Source organism: Saccopteryx leptura, chromosome 1 (genome assembly GCF_036850995.1).
Source record: "Saccopteryx leptura isolate mSacLep1 chromosome 1, mSacLep1_pri_phased_curated, whole genome shotgun sequence".
In the NCBI taxonomy this organism is placed as follows: Eukaryota; Metazoa; Chordata; class Mammalia; order Chiroptera; family Emballonuridae; genus Saccopteryx; species Saccopteryx leptura.
In genome coordinates this window covers 248,793,688-248,809,892 of record NC_089503.1, presented here as the reverse complement: position 1 = coordinate 248,809,892, position 16,205 = coordinate 248,793,688, and the positions used below count along the sequence as shown (strand labels likewise).

The 16,205-nt window shown below is 43.6% G+C and overlaps 1 pseudogene; it reads right to left on the bottom strand.

Moving 5' to 3' along the window:
* Positions 1 to 963: 963 nt before the first annotated feature.
* Positions 964 to 4,385, bottom strand: LOC136388263 (cleavage and polyadenylation specificity factor subunit 7 pseudogene; annotated as a pseudogene).
* Positions 4,386 to 16,205: the final 11,820 nt, after the last annotated feature.

Sequence of the window (16,205 nt, the reverse complement as noted above, 5' to 3'; positions counted from 1 at the left end):
AGTAGGTTGTACCCTGCCACACTTGCGCCTTCCCCACTCCTGGCACTCCTGGTACTTCACAAGGGTTCTTCAGCGCTGAGGTCCGATGTCCCCACCCTCCCAATGGCAGCACCTCCCTCTAAAACAAGGAAGCAGCACTCTTGGGGGAAGGGCTCCACTGTGACATGGCAAAGCCCTGGGGGAAGGGAACACCTAGTAGAGCTGTTTATTCCAAGCTGCAACCAAGCAGAAGTAGCAGAGGGAGTAACTGGCTCTGCAGGGCTCCCCAACAGAAAGCAGCCTCGTAGGCCGCCTCTGCTTAGGAGGGGCAAGTCCACTGAGGCTGGGCAGCGGAGCTGTAAGGACTCAGCCCTTTGGGAGGTCAGGGAAACAAACCGTCAATATGTAAGAGGGAAAAGCAAGAATAAAAGAAGCTTTTCCTAAGAAAATTTCTGTTCTCATGGTCCCTCCTCAAAGGGCTGGGAAGGTGAAGGAGTTAAAGTGGTATGTTAGCAAGGGTCTGGACCCTCGTGGCCCCATCAGATCGAGTGCCGAGGACAGGGCCCTGGGCATCTTTGGCACACCCAGTCACTCTCCCAGATCCCACACGAAGGATTCAGTTTCTTTGAGAAGGAAGACTTCCCATCAACCTCACTACTGAACTGCTCCTGGAGAATCAGAAACTCTTGTTTCCTTGAACAAAGCACCATTCTCTATGGAGACCAGGGGCCTGGACATCTTTTCTTCCTGTCAGCCTTCCCTCCCCATCACACCAAGTCTTTCGGTTCTCTCCCCTGGAAACGGGGGCGGGGTTGGGAGGGCTGCAGGCACTCTCCCGTCCTGTGGGCAGAGGGTGTCCCTGGGTGTCTGGAGGGTGGGGGTTTGGAGAGAGGGGGGTGGAGCGGCCTCTGTCCTTTAGTCCTGATCAAGGTGAGGAGATGCAAGTCCATTAAAACCACATTTGCTTCCAACCAGACTCCTTTCTCAGTGGTGCCGGTCTCGCTCTCTATCCCGGTGTTTCTCGTGCTCTCGGTTGCTTTCTTGGAAATAATCATCATGCCGATCTTCATTGTGAAGCAGGTCCCGGTGCCTCCTGCTGCTCTCTGGGGACCAGCTAGGTGACCTCTCTCGGGACCGATGTCTTTTCCTAGACGAGCTCCCACTGGCACCTACACTGTAAGACTTGGCTTCAATGCCATGAAGACAGTCCTTAAGAGAGGAGATGAGGACCCAGCAACGCTCCTCATTGGTGACCCGGGACTGTTTGATAACAGCAATGGCTGTGAGCAGCGTCTCAATCACGTCGCTGTAATCCCCTGCACTGGCTTCAGATACTGCTTTGGAAATGGCACTGCTGGAAATTGCTCTGTTTCACTTCATGATCTCTTCAAATTCTGCTTCACTCACTGTAGAGGGCGGAGGGCCCGAATCTCGGCTGCCATGGTGGTTATAGGGGGCTGAGGCCTTCATGTATGTATCTGGTGGAGGCCCCACTGTAACATTTGGTGGAGGGAAGAAGGCTGGTTTGAGGTGAAGGGCAGGTGGAATGGCCCCTGTAAGGCCAGTGGCCAGGGCCAGGACCACCATCACAGCAGCCTCCTGGCCCAGGCAGGTTCGCAGTGGATTCGGACAGTCGGTAAAGAAAGAGCGGAGCCAAAAACTGATGGGCCATAGTCTTTAATTCTAGCTTGCACCCGGCAGGCAAGTAAAAATACACACTGGGCTCCAAAACCCAATCACATTCAGTGCTCACAAAGCCACTGTCTTATCCGAGTTTCCTAGAATCAAAGGTTTCTAGCTCACCAGCCTTATTCTCCTCAGTTCCCCATCTCCTTCCTTATCCCAGATACAAACTCTGCACAAACTGGCATCTCACTCAGCACTCCGCCATCTTGGCTGCTTTTCCTGGTGTAAAGCCAGCAGGCACAGCCAGGGCCACTATCACAGCAGCCTTCTGGCCTATGCAGGTTCGCATTGGATTCGGACAGTCGGTAAAGAAACCATGGAGCCAAAAACTGGTGGACCATAACCTTTAATCCTACCTTGCACCCGGCGGGCAAGTAAAAATACACACTGGGCTCCAAAACCCAGTCACACTCAGTGCTCACAAAGCCACTGACTTATCCGAGTTTCCTAGAATCAAAGGTTTCTAGCTCACCAACCTTATTCTCCTCAGTTCCCCATCTCTTTCCTTATCCCAGATACAAACTCTACACAGACTGGCATCTCACTCAGTACTCCGCCATCTTGGCTGCTTCTCCTGGCCTACTCCACGTGGCCTCCTTCCGCTGCTGGCTCTACTTTCTCTGCTCTCTCATGCTAACCTCAGGAACCAAGAGCCAAGCCCCGTTCTGCCCCCATTTTATAGTGTAGAAATCCAAACCCTTAATCCAATATACATAATAGGGAAATCTCTTAATACAAAGTCACTTCTCTGAGGCATGATAGGATTGTACCACCTTACACCAAAAAGGGTAGGGAAGGCTTAATCCCAAAACCAAGCCCCAGGCTATAAGGATTCTGCCTGCCTTTAGCCCACCCCAACACACATTAATATCACCTGGGCAACGGCCTCTTTAACAAAGTGAGCATAATACATTTTATCTGCCCAACACCTGGCCTCCTCCACGTGGCCTCCCTCTGCTCTCTGCAATGATCTCTCTCTGCTCTCTCATGCTAATCATCCCAGGAACCAAGAAAGCAAACTCTGTTCTGCCCCCATTTTATATTGTAGCTTCACAACCTCTAATCCAATATACAAAATAGGAAAGTCTCTAGTAGAGTCACTTCTCTGAGGCATGATTGGATTGTGCCGCCCCACATCAAAAAGGGTAGGAAAGGCTTAATCCCAAAACCAAGCCCCAGGCTACAAGGATTCTGCCTGCCTTTAGCCCACCCCAACACACATTAATATCACCTGGGCGACGGCCTCCTCATGTTATCTTTAACAAAGTGAGCATAATACATTTTATCTGTCCAACAGCCCCAGGGGGTGGTACAGCCAGATGAGGAGGTAATCGAGGAGGAGGGGGCATAAGATGCTGGTAGTGGATGCCAGGAGGAGGAGGGGGGACCCCAAAGCTTGAGGAGAGAGGTGGTGGGGGTGGAATTGGAGGTGGGGGCAGACCCATCAGGGAGAGGGCTGAAGGAGGGCGATTGAAGTAGGGCAGCATGCTGGGGGGCTTATCCACACGGGAAGATGAGGGTACAAGGCTCTCAGAGGGTGTGGCCCGTCCATTAGCAGAATCACTGAACTCTCGGGATTGAGCCCGTGGAGGTATTCGTTTCCGAGCCTGTGCCTCAAATTGTGACAGGTTCTGCCTGTTGGCTGGTCTCATGTCTACTTTTTCTCCATTAAGAACTTTTCCTGGCAAGAGTTCCAACAATTTGTGGACAGAGTTTTCAGAGGCTACCACCACCTCAGCATACCCTGTGGACTGGCCATTTGCTTGATTCTCTGCAAATTTCAGATCCACCACATCATAGACTCCGATGGAGCCGATAGCCTGGATCAGCTGCTGGTCAGTGGCCCACCAGGATAAGCTGCCCACATAAACAGCAGCTCGCCTATTACACAGGCCACTATAGGTGGACAGAATTGCAGGGGTCTTGTTACTGGGCTTGGGAGATGGCTCCTGGCAAACAGGAGGAGGTGGCTCAGTGCTGCTGCTTCTGTCATCTGAGGGCTGTGAGGTGGCTGTCAACACGTCATCATACAGGTCAATCTGATCTGTATTGTTGAATTCTGGGTCCTGATTGAACTCCTCGTCGCGTATATATCAATCAAGTCCACTCCTGACCTGGCTCCAGAGGGCAGATCGCGAGCCCGAAAATGGACAAAGTAAGAAAGATGCCATGGGAATATGGCAGTGGAGGCGGCGAGTCCAGACTAGGCCCCAAGCGCGCGAACCGCTCTCGGCCCCCAGATCCCGCCTTCCCCCCCTAATTCCTGTAGCTATCTTTTTTATTGTTATATCCCTAACACCAAGCACAGTACCTGGCACAGAAAAGGATTAATATTAGATGGATGAATACATATCTAAATATTTTGATTGAATTAGCCCTGTGGTTCTTAACCAGGGGCAATTCTGCCCTCCAGAAGACACTTGACAGTGTCTGGAGACATTTTGGTTGTCACAAGTTGGGGTTGCTACTGGCATCTGGTGGGTAGAGGCCAGGAGTACTTTACAACATCCTACAATGTACAAGTAGCCCCTACAACCCAGAATTATTCAACCCCAAATGTCAACAGAATTGACATGGAGCAACTCTGAACTAGACAATGCAGTTACAATATGCAAATAGCTAGCACAGTTTGAATATTTTCTGTACCCAGAAGTAATACAGAGAGTCCTACAAAGAGAGACATTTTCTATACCAGTGGTCCCCAACCTTTTTTGGGCCATGGACCGGTTTAATGTCAGAAAATATTTTCATGGACCTGCTTTAGGGTGGGGTGGATAAATGTATCACGTGACCGAGACAAGTGTCAAGAGTGAGTCTTAGACAGATGTAACAGAGGGAATCTGGTCATTTTTTAAAAATAAAACATCGTTCAGACTTAAGTATAAATAAAACGGAAATAATGTAAGTTGTTTATTCTTTCTCTGCAGACCGGTACCAAATGGCCCACGGACCAGTACCAATCTGCAGCCCAGGGGTTGGGGACCACTGTTCTATACTGTCAGGTAGAGAGGGGCCCCATAAAACCAGCAAGAGTTAAGTTCTGGTGAACATATTAAACACAAAACAACAACGGTAATAAAAGCAAGCAACATGTGTCTTTCCCATGTGCCTCGTGTGGTTCTGAAAGTTTTACATGCACAGATTCATTTACTCTTCACAACACTCCTACGAGGTAGGTACTGTTACTCTTATTCCCCATTTTACAAATGAGGAAACTGAAACATGGTGAGGTTAGCTTGCCTATGGTCACAGCACAATTTTTTTTGGTCCTGGGGACTGCTCATCATGTGCAGCTGGTAAGTGGGGGGTGATCTGATTCTTCAACAAGGCAAATCCAGCTGTGTATTAAAAGAATTTTGATCAAATGAATAATGTCCATTCATCAAAACATCAGACAGTAGTAAGTCCAGACAAGTCACCAACCAGGATAAGATATTTGTTATGCTCACATTCTGTGAAAGAATTTTTATCCAGACTATACAAAGAGCTGCTCTGGATGAATAAGACAAAGGTAAACAATCCAACAGGAGATAAGTGAAGACCATGAATGGACAGTTCACAGAACAGAAAAAAAAAAAAGGATTCTAAACCCAGGATAAGATTTTCAGGTTCCTTGGTAATCATGAAGATGTACATTAAAATTACAATGAGATATCATCTCACTACCCAGTAGACAAGCAGAAATGCATCCAGATGCTGGCAAAGAAGAGCAATGGGAGTTCTTTTCCACTGCTTGTGGGAGCTAAAGATGGCACCCCAACCAGGAAAATAGTGAGTGTGGCGTTAACCATTAATAGTAAACGCGCATGTATCCCTGACTTGTCATTTTCATTCCCAGGTACTTACCCAAGAGAAACTCTTGCACATCTGCCTCAGGAGACCTGGAAAAAGTGTACACAGAACCCCACACTGGAGAGAGCCCAAATGTCCATCAACAGAAGAATGGATGCATCTGTTATGGAATACTATTTAACGATGAAAACATAGGAACAGATGCAAAAACTCCTGGCTGCATCTCCCAGCCATGATGCTATAAAAAAGGAGGTGGCAGTATAATTCTGCTTATATAAAGTTACAAACAGACAGCATTAATTAGTACTTGTTTAGGAGTTCTGCAGAAAATTCAGGATAGTGGTTACCTTTTTCAGGTGAAGGAGGAATGTGAGAAAAATGTAGGGCACACAGAGGGCATCAAAGTTACTTGTAATAATTTGTTTCAGGAAGGGAAGTAGGTACATAGGTATTTACTGCTATTAATAAATTGTGCAGATATGTTTTGTATGTTATTTTGTGTCTAAGGTGTGTTTTACAATTTTAATTTTATTTATTTATTTATTTTTTACAGAGACAGTGAGTCAGAGAGAGGGATAGACAGGCACAGACAGACAGGAACAGAGAGAGATGAGAAGCATCAATCATTAGTTTTCCATTGCACGTTGCAACACCTTAGTTGTTCATGGATTGCTTCCTCATATGCGCCTTGACCACGGGCCTTCAGCAGACCGAGTAACCCCTTGCTGGAGCCAGCGACCTTGGGTCCAAGCTGGTGAGCTTTTTGCTCAAGCCAGATGAGCCCATGCTCAAGTTGGCGACCTTGGGGGTCTCGAACCTGGGTCCTCCGCGTCCCAGTCCGACTCTCTATCCACTGCGCCACCGCCTGGTCAGGCGGTGTGTTTTACAATTTTAAAAGGCCATATTGGTTTATTTCAACAGTGCAAAAATTATTCAACATTAAAATTCTATCAATGTGAGCTACTACATATAAGGGGCAAAGAATAAAAAACCATATGATTTCAGATAGAATTTGATGAAATACCCATTTTTTATGAAAATCTCTTAGCAAATAAGAAATTGAAGACATTTCTTTAACTTGATAAAGGATTATCTACCAGAAATATACAGTCAATATTATATTTAATAGCAACAAAAGCACTGGGAGAATTTCCACAGAGTCAGAATTAAGACAACTACATCAGTTGTCACTGTTACTATTCAGCATTGGCCTGGAGGTTCTTAGCCAATGCAGTAAGATAAGAAAAAGAAATGAGAGGAATAAAGATTGGAAACAGACACTGTCATTTCGCAAATAATTTGACTTCCTATACTATTCTACAAACCGAAAAGCTATTAGATAAAAAAGTTCTGTCAAGTGACTAGGCAAAAGATCAGTATTAAAAAATCAACAACTTTCTTGTGTTCTGGAACAACCAAAAAGAAATTGTAATAGAAAAAGACAATTGGTCTAGCTTAAGGCCAAAATGCATGTCTGTGGTTTGACCAAATCCTAGTGAAATATGCTGTTGAATGATAGTCAGACACTGAATCCCAAAGGACCCCCATGTGCCCCTCTCCCATACCATTAGCACCTGCCACTCTTCATGAGGTATGAGTCTGGTCATCACAACAAATCTTTGGTTGCTGAGACATCTGGGCATTCAAGGTGTTTTCTTCTTCCTCAAAGGTGATCAACAAGTTGCCCTCCTGGAAACCTGAACATGTGCTGCCTCTTTCCAGCCCTTGTCACCGTCTGGTCCAATCAGGATTGGGTGGTGATGAGAGATAGGAAGGTGGGCAGTTTCCCTCCCAGACAACCCTTCTACCTCATTCAACTCTCCAGAACCTTCTGTCCTAGACACCTCTTGTGACATCACTGGCTGTCCCTCCTCCCCACCCCACCCCCACCTCTGGAGGAAACCACTCCCTAGCCAGGAGTGCTGCAGTTGTTTTTTTGTTCACTCATTCATTTACTCATGCATGCATACATGTATCACACTTCTGCATGTGTTGATGAAGTCTGTGTGGAGCCACAGCCCTTGTGTCGAGCATTGTGCTGGAAGCTGGGGACACAAAAATGAGCAAAATCAGGTGAGGTCTGTTTAAGGAGACAGCAGGGAAATCTAGAACTGCGCAAACAAATGCAAACTTACAATCGTGCAGAGACCCAAGGTGTGTTGAGAGAGTTTGATGAGGAATTTGACTCAGGCAGGGAGGTCTGGAGAGGTTCCCTGAGCTGAGATGTAAAGGATGGCCAGATGTTAGCCTTGATCTCACCTCCGTTCACCACATGTGCCTCAGTCAGCCTACCTGATCTTGTGAGAAAAATAAGCCCACATTTTCTTTTAGATGTAGTCAAAAATGATAACTTACTAGCTTCAAATGACATTTCTGGGCTAACTACAGCAGCTAACAGTTTATGATGGGCAGATGTTATCTAAGTGATTAACCCCAATAAATAGAAGCAACCTAGGTGTTCATCAATAGACAAGTGGATAAAAAAGAAGTAGTACATATATGCAATGGAATATTAATTGGCTATAAAAAAAGAGAATGAAATCTTACTGTTTCCCACAACATGAATGGACATAGACAGTATTATGCTAAGTGAAATAAGTTACGGAGAAAGATAAACACCATATGATCTCACTTATTTATATCTGGAAACACCAAGGTTATGGGTTTGATCCCTGGTCAGTTCACATACGGCAAGCAACCAATGAATGCACAACTAAATGGAACAGCAAATGACTGCTTCTCTCTCTCTCTAAAAGAAATTGTAAGAAGACATAAGAAGACATTTAAAGACATTTCTCTAAAGAAGACACTCAGATGGCCAACAGGTGTGAAAAGATGTTCAACATCACTAATCATTAGGGAAATGCAAATCAAAATCACAATGAGATATTACCTGACACCAGTCAGAATGGCTGCTATCAAAAAGTCAGCAAATAGCCTGACCTGTGGTGGCGCAGTGGATAAAGTGTCGACCTGGAATGCTGAGGTCGCCGGTTCAAAACCCTGGGCTTGCCTGGTTAAGGCATATATGGGAGTTGATGCTTCCTGCTCCTCCCTCTTCTCCCTCTCTCTCTCTCCTCTCTCTCTAAAATGAATAAATAAAATCTTTAAAAAAAAAAAAAAAAAAGTCAGCAAATAATGTGTGTTGGCAAGGATGTGGAGAAAAGGAAACCCTTGTGCTCTGTTGGTGGGACTGCAAACTGGTACAGTCTGTATGGGAAACAAAAGCATGGAGATTCATCAAAATAATAATAGATATACCGCATGACCCAGCAATTCTACTTCTGGGTATTTATCCAAAGAAATGAAAACACTAATTCAAAAAGATACATGCATCCTTATGTTTATTGCAGCATTGTATACAATAGCCCAGATAGGGAAGCAAACTAGGTGTCCATTGGATAGATGAATGGATAAAGATGATACAATACCCATACATACCTATATACAATGGAATATTGTGCAGCAATAAAGAAAAGAAATTTTCCACTTGTGGCAACAAAGATGGACCTAGAAGCTATTATGCTAAGTGATATAGGCAAAGAAATGCAAATATCATATGGTTTCACTTATATGTAAAATCTAAAAACAAAACAAAATAAACTCAAAGAAACAGAGACTAAAGGGATGGTTACCAGAAGGGACGGGGTGATTAAAAGGAGAAGGGGAATGTAGTCAATAATATTGTGATAGGTTTGCATGGTGACAGATGATTATTAGAATTAGTGGGTAATTACATTGTGTGAGGCATAAAAATGTTGACTCACTGTATTGTACATCTGAAACTAAACAATAAAAGATTGTATACCAACTATACTTAAATAAAAAATTTTTAATTAAAAATTTTCTCATCACAAGTAAAAAATTCTGTATTTGTATGTGGTGACAGATGGTAACTAGACTTACTGTGGTGAGCATTTTGCAATATATGTCAATATCAAATTGTCAACTATGCCTCAATAAAAATAAAATAGCAAAGCAAAAACCAAACAAACAGAATAAATTCTGGCAGAGCGTGGGATCTGTCCCACCCCCATCCCCACCACCCGAGGTAGACTGGCTAGTCCTCGAGTAGAGTAGCTAGGGAGATTTTTATTTTATTTACCAGAGAAAAACTGAATTTTCTCACAGCGCCGCCTGGTGGGAGCTCCCACCTCTCTCCACAGGCAGGGAGAGACTCTCGTGCAGAATCGGGTATAATTCAGGCAGCAACGATTGAGTGCCCTGACAGTTGGCTGTTTTTAACCAAGCTTTTCCTTTTTTTACTAAGATAATACATACACATTTTTGTTGTTGTTTGAGTATCAAAACTATCATAAAGGTTTGTAACAAAGTACAAACCTCTGTGCCACCCCTGCCTCCTCAAATCCTACAAATATCCTAGCCCTGGTAGTCAATCATCATGAACACTTCAACTATATATTTTCTCTAGTCTTCACCTCAGTTTCAGACATTACCTTTTGACTGCCTTTTGTGGCCTTGTTCTCTGACAATTTCCTGTACGCTTTAATACTTTTTCCTATTACATTTGCCATGGGCTCACCAACGGGTTATTTCCCCCCATACACTCCAACCTATAGGACAAGGATGAGCAAACTACAGACTGCAGGCCAAATCTGGCCCCTTCCTGTTCTTATAATTACATTTTTATTGGCACAGAGCCACACCCATTCATGTCTGAATTGTCTCTGATTGCTTTTGCACCATAACAGTGGAGCTATGTAATTTCAACAGACCATATGACCACAAGCCAAAACTGTTTGTCATCTGGCTCTTTATGGAAAAAGTTGGCCAACCCCCAACATAGGATAATCTATCAGTTTCCTTTTTGTCCTCTGGGAATCTTGGTCTGCAAACCCTCTGTACCCCAAATCCAAATTCAAATCTTCCAATCTGGTTGCTGTACCTACTGTTGCTATAGCTGTGGCCGGAGAGTCAGCATTCTCATGCGTCCTGTTTCATCCTCTTAACATTATAAAGCACTCTACAATTTTCAAAGATGCTGGACTGGGTGAATAGTGTCCCCTCCCCACAAAGTCCATGCCTACCTGGAACCTCAGAATGCCATTTCATTTGCAAATAGTGTCTAAGCAGATGTAATTAGATAAATTAAGGTAAAGTTATACTGGAATAAAATGGGCCCAACATTCAATGCCTGGTGTCCTTATAAGAAAGAGTAACAATACACAAGGAGACAGAAGAGAGCTTTGAGTAGAGACAGCTCCAGGGAAAAGCTCAGGTCCCCATCCTCACGGGTATCAACTTGCAGCTTTTTTGTCCCTTTTCGTAGGGACCAAGTCAGAAGCTGATGACTACTCTAACAGTGCAAACATGTCCTGAAAATAAGAGCATCATCATTATGTGAAATTCCTGGTAGAAAAAATGTTCAGCTGGATTCAAAATCCAAGCACATCATTAGAAGAAACTGTCATACTTGTATATGTCAATGAACAAGGAGGAAGAACAGGGGTCTTCCAATACAATTTCACATGTTTTCATTGTGAATAACTTGCAAAAGGTGGTCTTAAATTTTCTTATTTTACCTGTTGCAATTTTTGAGTGATTTGCAAGAATTGTTTGTTTTTTAACTTTTTACCACTTGTTTGTGTGCACCCAAAATTTCTTGCCAATTGTGCTATACAGAATTTGTGGCAATTGTACTGCTGCTCAAAACTGAGTCTCAGCCTCTCACCTTCCTCCCAGAACAGTATGATCTTCAGCACCTGCTCCAGCTTCTCCACAAGGACTACCCGACCCTGGGCTCCATGCAGTCACCCATGCCATTGTCGTTAAGTAACCGCTCTTCCTGAAGAAGAACCTGAGAAGGAAGTAAATGGTCTACAAAACCAGATTGCCAACTCTGGTGCTTGATGCCTATAATTCTCAGGACCTCAGCAATATCATGGTGAACATCTGGGCCCACTCTGATAAGCTTCCAGTCCTTGCAAATCAACCTGGATTCTATGAGAAATCTGAAGGCCAGTTTGGAGAACAGCCTGAGGGAGGTGGAGATGCACTATGCCATGCAGACAAGCAGCACCAGACCCAGGAATACGAGGCCCTGCTGAACAAGCTCAAGCTGGAAGAAATGAAGGATTCCAATCTTGGTGACACCCTGGACAACAGCAATTCCATGCAATCCGTTTAAAAGACACCCCTACACACACACACGCCACTGCAGGATTGTGGACAGCAAGGTGGTATCTGAAGTCAATGACACCAAAGTTCTGAGGCGTTAAGGTGCAGAAGTGGGGTATACCCTTGTGGGGCAGAAGGCCAATTAAAAATTTCAGAGATCATTAAAAAAAAGAATCTGAGGAAACTGAACACAAAGCAAATGTCTATCAACAGGAAAATGAATAGATAAATAGTGGCATATTCATACAATAGAATATAACTCCACAGTTTTTTATTTATTTATATACTTTATTTATTCATTTTAGAGAGGAGAGAGAAGGGGGAGGAACTGGAAGTATCAACTCCCATATGTGCCTTGACCAGGCAAGCCCAGGGTTTCGAACAGGCAACCTCAGTGTTCCAGGTTGATGCTTTATCCACTGCGCCACCACAGGTCAGGCTTTTCTTTTTTTTTTCTTTTTTTTTCTTTATATACTTTATTTATTCATTTTAGAGAGGAGAGAGAAGGGGGAGGAGTTTTTTAAAAAGAATAATTTGATCCACTTAACAGTAGAGATGAATCTCGCAGATGTAATATTATACAAAAAAAAACCAGACACAAAAAAGTACATTCTATGTAATTTCATTGATATGAAGTTCAAGAATAAATAAAGTAAATATGGTGAGAGAAGTTGAATAAATGGGTGGGGTTATTAACTGGAAAAGGATATGAGAAAATCCTTTGTGGGGCTGGACATGTTCTCTACCTTGACCTAGGTGCTGGTGACAAAGGTCCACACACATGTAAAAAAATCACATACGTAAAAAATAAAAAACTGTTCACTTTGATGTAAGTTATAGCTCAGTAAAAAATAAAAATGTTATCAAAAAGTTTATAAACATTTCATAGTATTAAATAGAATTTCAAGAGATCATTCACAAAATTTCTCAATCAGTAATTGTATGTAGTATAGAAGTATAAAGTTATATTAAAGCAAAAAAGCTCAGGTTTTTATTAAAAGGTTAAAAAATTTCATGAGGAAATTTTATATGAATACATAAATATCATTTCAATGTAGACCTTGCAGCAAGAATGACTGAAGAACACTGAAAGACTGAGAATTGTTCATTTTAATCCAGATCCTTCTATTTATTAATAGCTTTATTGCCTATCCTCCTAACAGGATAAAATAAATACACCCAGATGTGAACTGAAAGATCAGCTTCTTTCCCCTCTATTTGACCACTTCTTAAACCAAAAGTGAAGGATAAAACCAGAATCCATCGTAACTTTAACAACATCAGTAATTTTATTTCACCTGTGTTTTAAGCCCAATTTACTTGTTCAAGGTCCCCAAACGTATCTCTTAGACTCCTGTGGCTGGGGAAGGACCTCAGGCCTCTCTTATTTAAGAAAAATAAAATGGTCTGACCTGTGGTGGCACAGTGGATAAAATATCAACCTGGAACGCTGAGGTTGCAGGTTCAAAACCCTGGGCTTGCCTGGTCAAGGCACATATGGGAGTTGATGCTTCCTGCTCCTCCCCCCTTTTTGCTCTATCTCTTCTCTCTCTCTAAAAATGAATAAATAAAATCTTTAAAAAGAAAGGCGAGGCCCTGGCCGGTTGGCTCAGTGGTAGAGCGTTGGGCTGGCGTGCGGAGGTCCCGGGTTTGATTCCCGGTCAGGGCACACAGGAGGAGCGCCCATCTGCTTCTCCACCCCTCCCCTTCTCCTTCCTCTCTGTCTCTCTCTTCCCCTCCTGCAGCCAAGGCTCCATTGGAGCAAGGATGGCCCGGGCGCTGAGGATGGCTCCATGGCCTCTGCCTCAGGCGCTGGAGTGGCTCTGGTCGCAGTGGAGCGACGCCCCGGATGGGCAGAGTGTCACCCCCTGGTGGGCGTGCCGGGTGGATCCCGGTCGGGAGCATGCGGGAGTCTGTCTGACTGCCTCCCTGTTTCCAGCTTCAGAAAAAATACAAAAAAAAGAAAGGTGAATATTCTGCAACAGTAGTTGTCTGAGGAAAAAAAGATTAGCTGTCCACAAGAAAATTCAGAAGAACACCAAATCCACACTTAACACCTTCCATAAACCCATTCACATTGTTTAAGAAATTATGTATTCTTCCTATTTGCAATTTCCTCCAAGTAATAATGAATGTGGCAGAATTCACATCCCCCCAGTAACATGGATAACCAGAGTCCTTTATAAAAATGTGAGTAAGCTTTGAAGTGCAGCCCCGCCCCCAGTTAGATTGTTTTGCCAAAATGTTAGGCAGATCCTTCTATAATTTCTTAAAAGTCACTACTTTCATGTATAGAATCCTGTCTAGTCAGCACTGTTACCATTATAACCAGAGCAGTTGGAAGTAAATTCAGAATCAAACATTCTTAGCTTCATTTTTATTTTTATTTATTTTTATTATTATTTTTTTCTTAGCTTCATTTTTGTAAGGCAAGCAATAAAAATTCTTGACAACTTTTGCCATTGAATTGTTTATCTTCCTGGTTCTTTTCTTTTCTTTTCCTTTCTTTCTCTTTCTTTCTTTCTTTCTTTCTTTCTTTCTTTCCTTCTTTCTTTCTCTCTTTCCCTCCTCATTCTTCACTTTCATTTACCTCTAGTTCTCCTCCTTTTTCTCTTTTCCCTCCTTCCTTTCCTTCTTCTTTCCATTTGCAGTCAATACGGAACTTAGACACAACCATTCTATTCCCCTGCACCCCGGTTGCCTAGAAGTGGTTGATACACTTGCTGAAAAAATGGAACTTAGGAAAAAATGTGTTGGACGTGTATTCAGCCTGCCCCTTTGAAGGCTGTTGGTTGTTGCGGCAGTTTGCTATGGAAATAATTCAGCATCGCGAAGAAATGTGGTTGCAGGTGGCAAGAAAGCCGTGAGAAATACATAGAAAGGTCTTCGTAGCACACAGGTGCTTTCCATACAAAATCCTCCATTCAGAAGCCTGTCATTAGGGAAATTGTCCTTTTATGCCACTGTTGAATGGTGCATGTCAGATGCTTGCACTCAGGTCTGTGCCAAATAAGTGGCTCTTAAAACCACCCACCAAGGCATAAATGGCCTTTAAAGTCCTAACAGCGCTGGTTAATTAACAGTCATTAGTTGAATAAAAAAGAGTCAATTAGGAAGAAGCCTGCCTGGGAGGGGGAAAAAAAAGTTTTAATAACCACTGAGGGTGAGTCCACCGGAGGGTACCTGTAAAGCTCCTGGGCGGTGTTTCCACACCATCCTTGTACTCAAAACTCATCTGTAGTCGCCCTGTGGTTGTACTAGCTAATTCTATTCTCATAAGTATGTGGTTTACATTTTCTTGTTGGATTTTTATTTTCTATTTTAGCAAAAGATATATTTTCATTTTATCATGCCTTTGGGGGCTTTTGGAGCCCCTCAACATTAGAAAAGTAAGGCTTGCACGTGGAAAATACATACAAAGATATAGAGACAGCTTCAACAATGTGAAAAGCCTAGCTTCCCTCCTCCTGTTGTGTATAGTCTTAGTTTCTATGTATCATTTTCCAGGAATATTCTCTGCACACACAAGCATGCTGCAAAAGAGCAAGGAGGAGAGAGAGTACTGGGCAGTTAGGCATGTGGTATCAGAGCCAGATGGCCTGGCTTCAAACCCCAGCTCTGCAATTTGTTGGTTAGCTCTGTGAGCTTGGGTAAGTGAAGGGATGCTTCTGTACCCCAAAAGCATAGGCAGCCTCTAAAATGCCCCCAAATAAGATGGCCCTCAGTGATCCCCACTTCCTTCTATTCCCAGCTTTATGTAATCCTCTTCTCTTGAGTGGGGGCTGAACTTACTGACTCGCTTCTAACAGATATGTCCAAATTGATGTGATGTCATCCCTACTGAGATTAGGTATAAAAAGACTGTGGCTTCTGTCTTGAGTGCATGGGGGAAGGCAGCTGCCAGGTCCCTGCTGCCTTGTCATAATGACACTCAAGCAGCCAGTAGCCTATAAGAAAGTGAGACTTGCCAACAACATGTGAGTGAGCTTAGAAGTGAATCCTCCTCCATGGAGACCTGCTTTCCAGTAGCTATAAAGTTTCAGTTATTCAAGGTGAGTAAGGTCTAGAGCTCTGCTGTACACCTGTGTACCTCCACTTAACAACACTGCACTGTATACTTAAAATTTTGTTATAAGGATGCATTTTCAGTGTTCTTAACACAATTTAAAAGAGAAAAAGAAAAAAAGAAAGGAAGGATGGAAGGAAGAAGGGCACTGTTTTCCCAGTTGAGCCTTCAAGTGAGCCCGCAGCCCCAGCTGACAGCTTGCCCACAACCCCATGAGAGAGACCTTGAGCTAGAACAACCCAGCTAAGCTGCACACCTAGATTCCTGACCCACAGAAACTATCTGATATAATTAATGTTGGTTGCTTAAACTGCTAAATTTGGGAGCAATTTGTTATAGGGCAATAGATAATTAATATACCCAGCCCCCTCATAGGTAAAATGGGACTCATAATGCAAGAGTTAGTGTGAAGAGCCTGGTCAGGTGGTGGCGCAGTGGATAGAGCATTGGACTAGGATGCGGAGGACCCAGGTTCAAAACCCCAAGGTAACCGGCTTGAGCACAGGCTCATCTGGTTTGAACAAGGCTCACCAGTTTGAGCCCA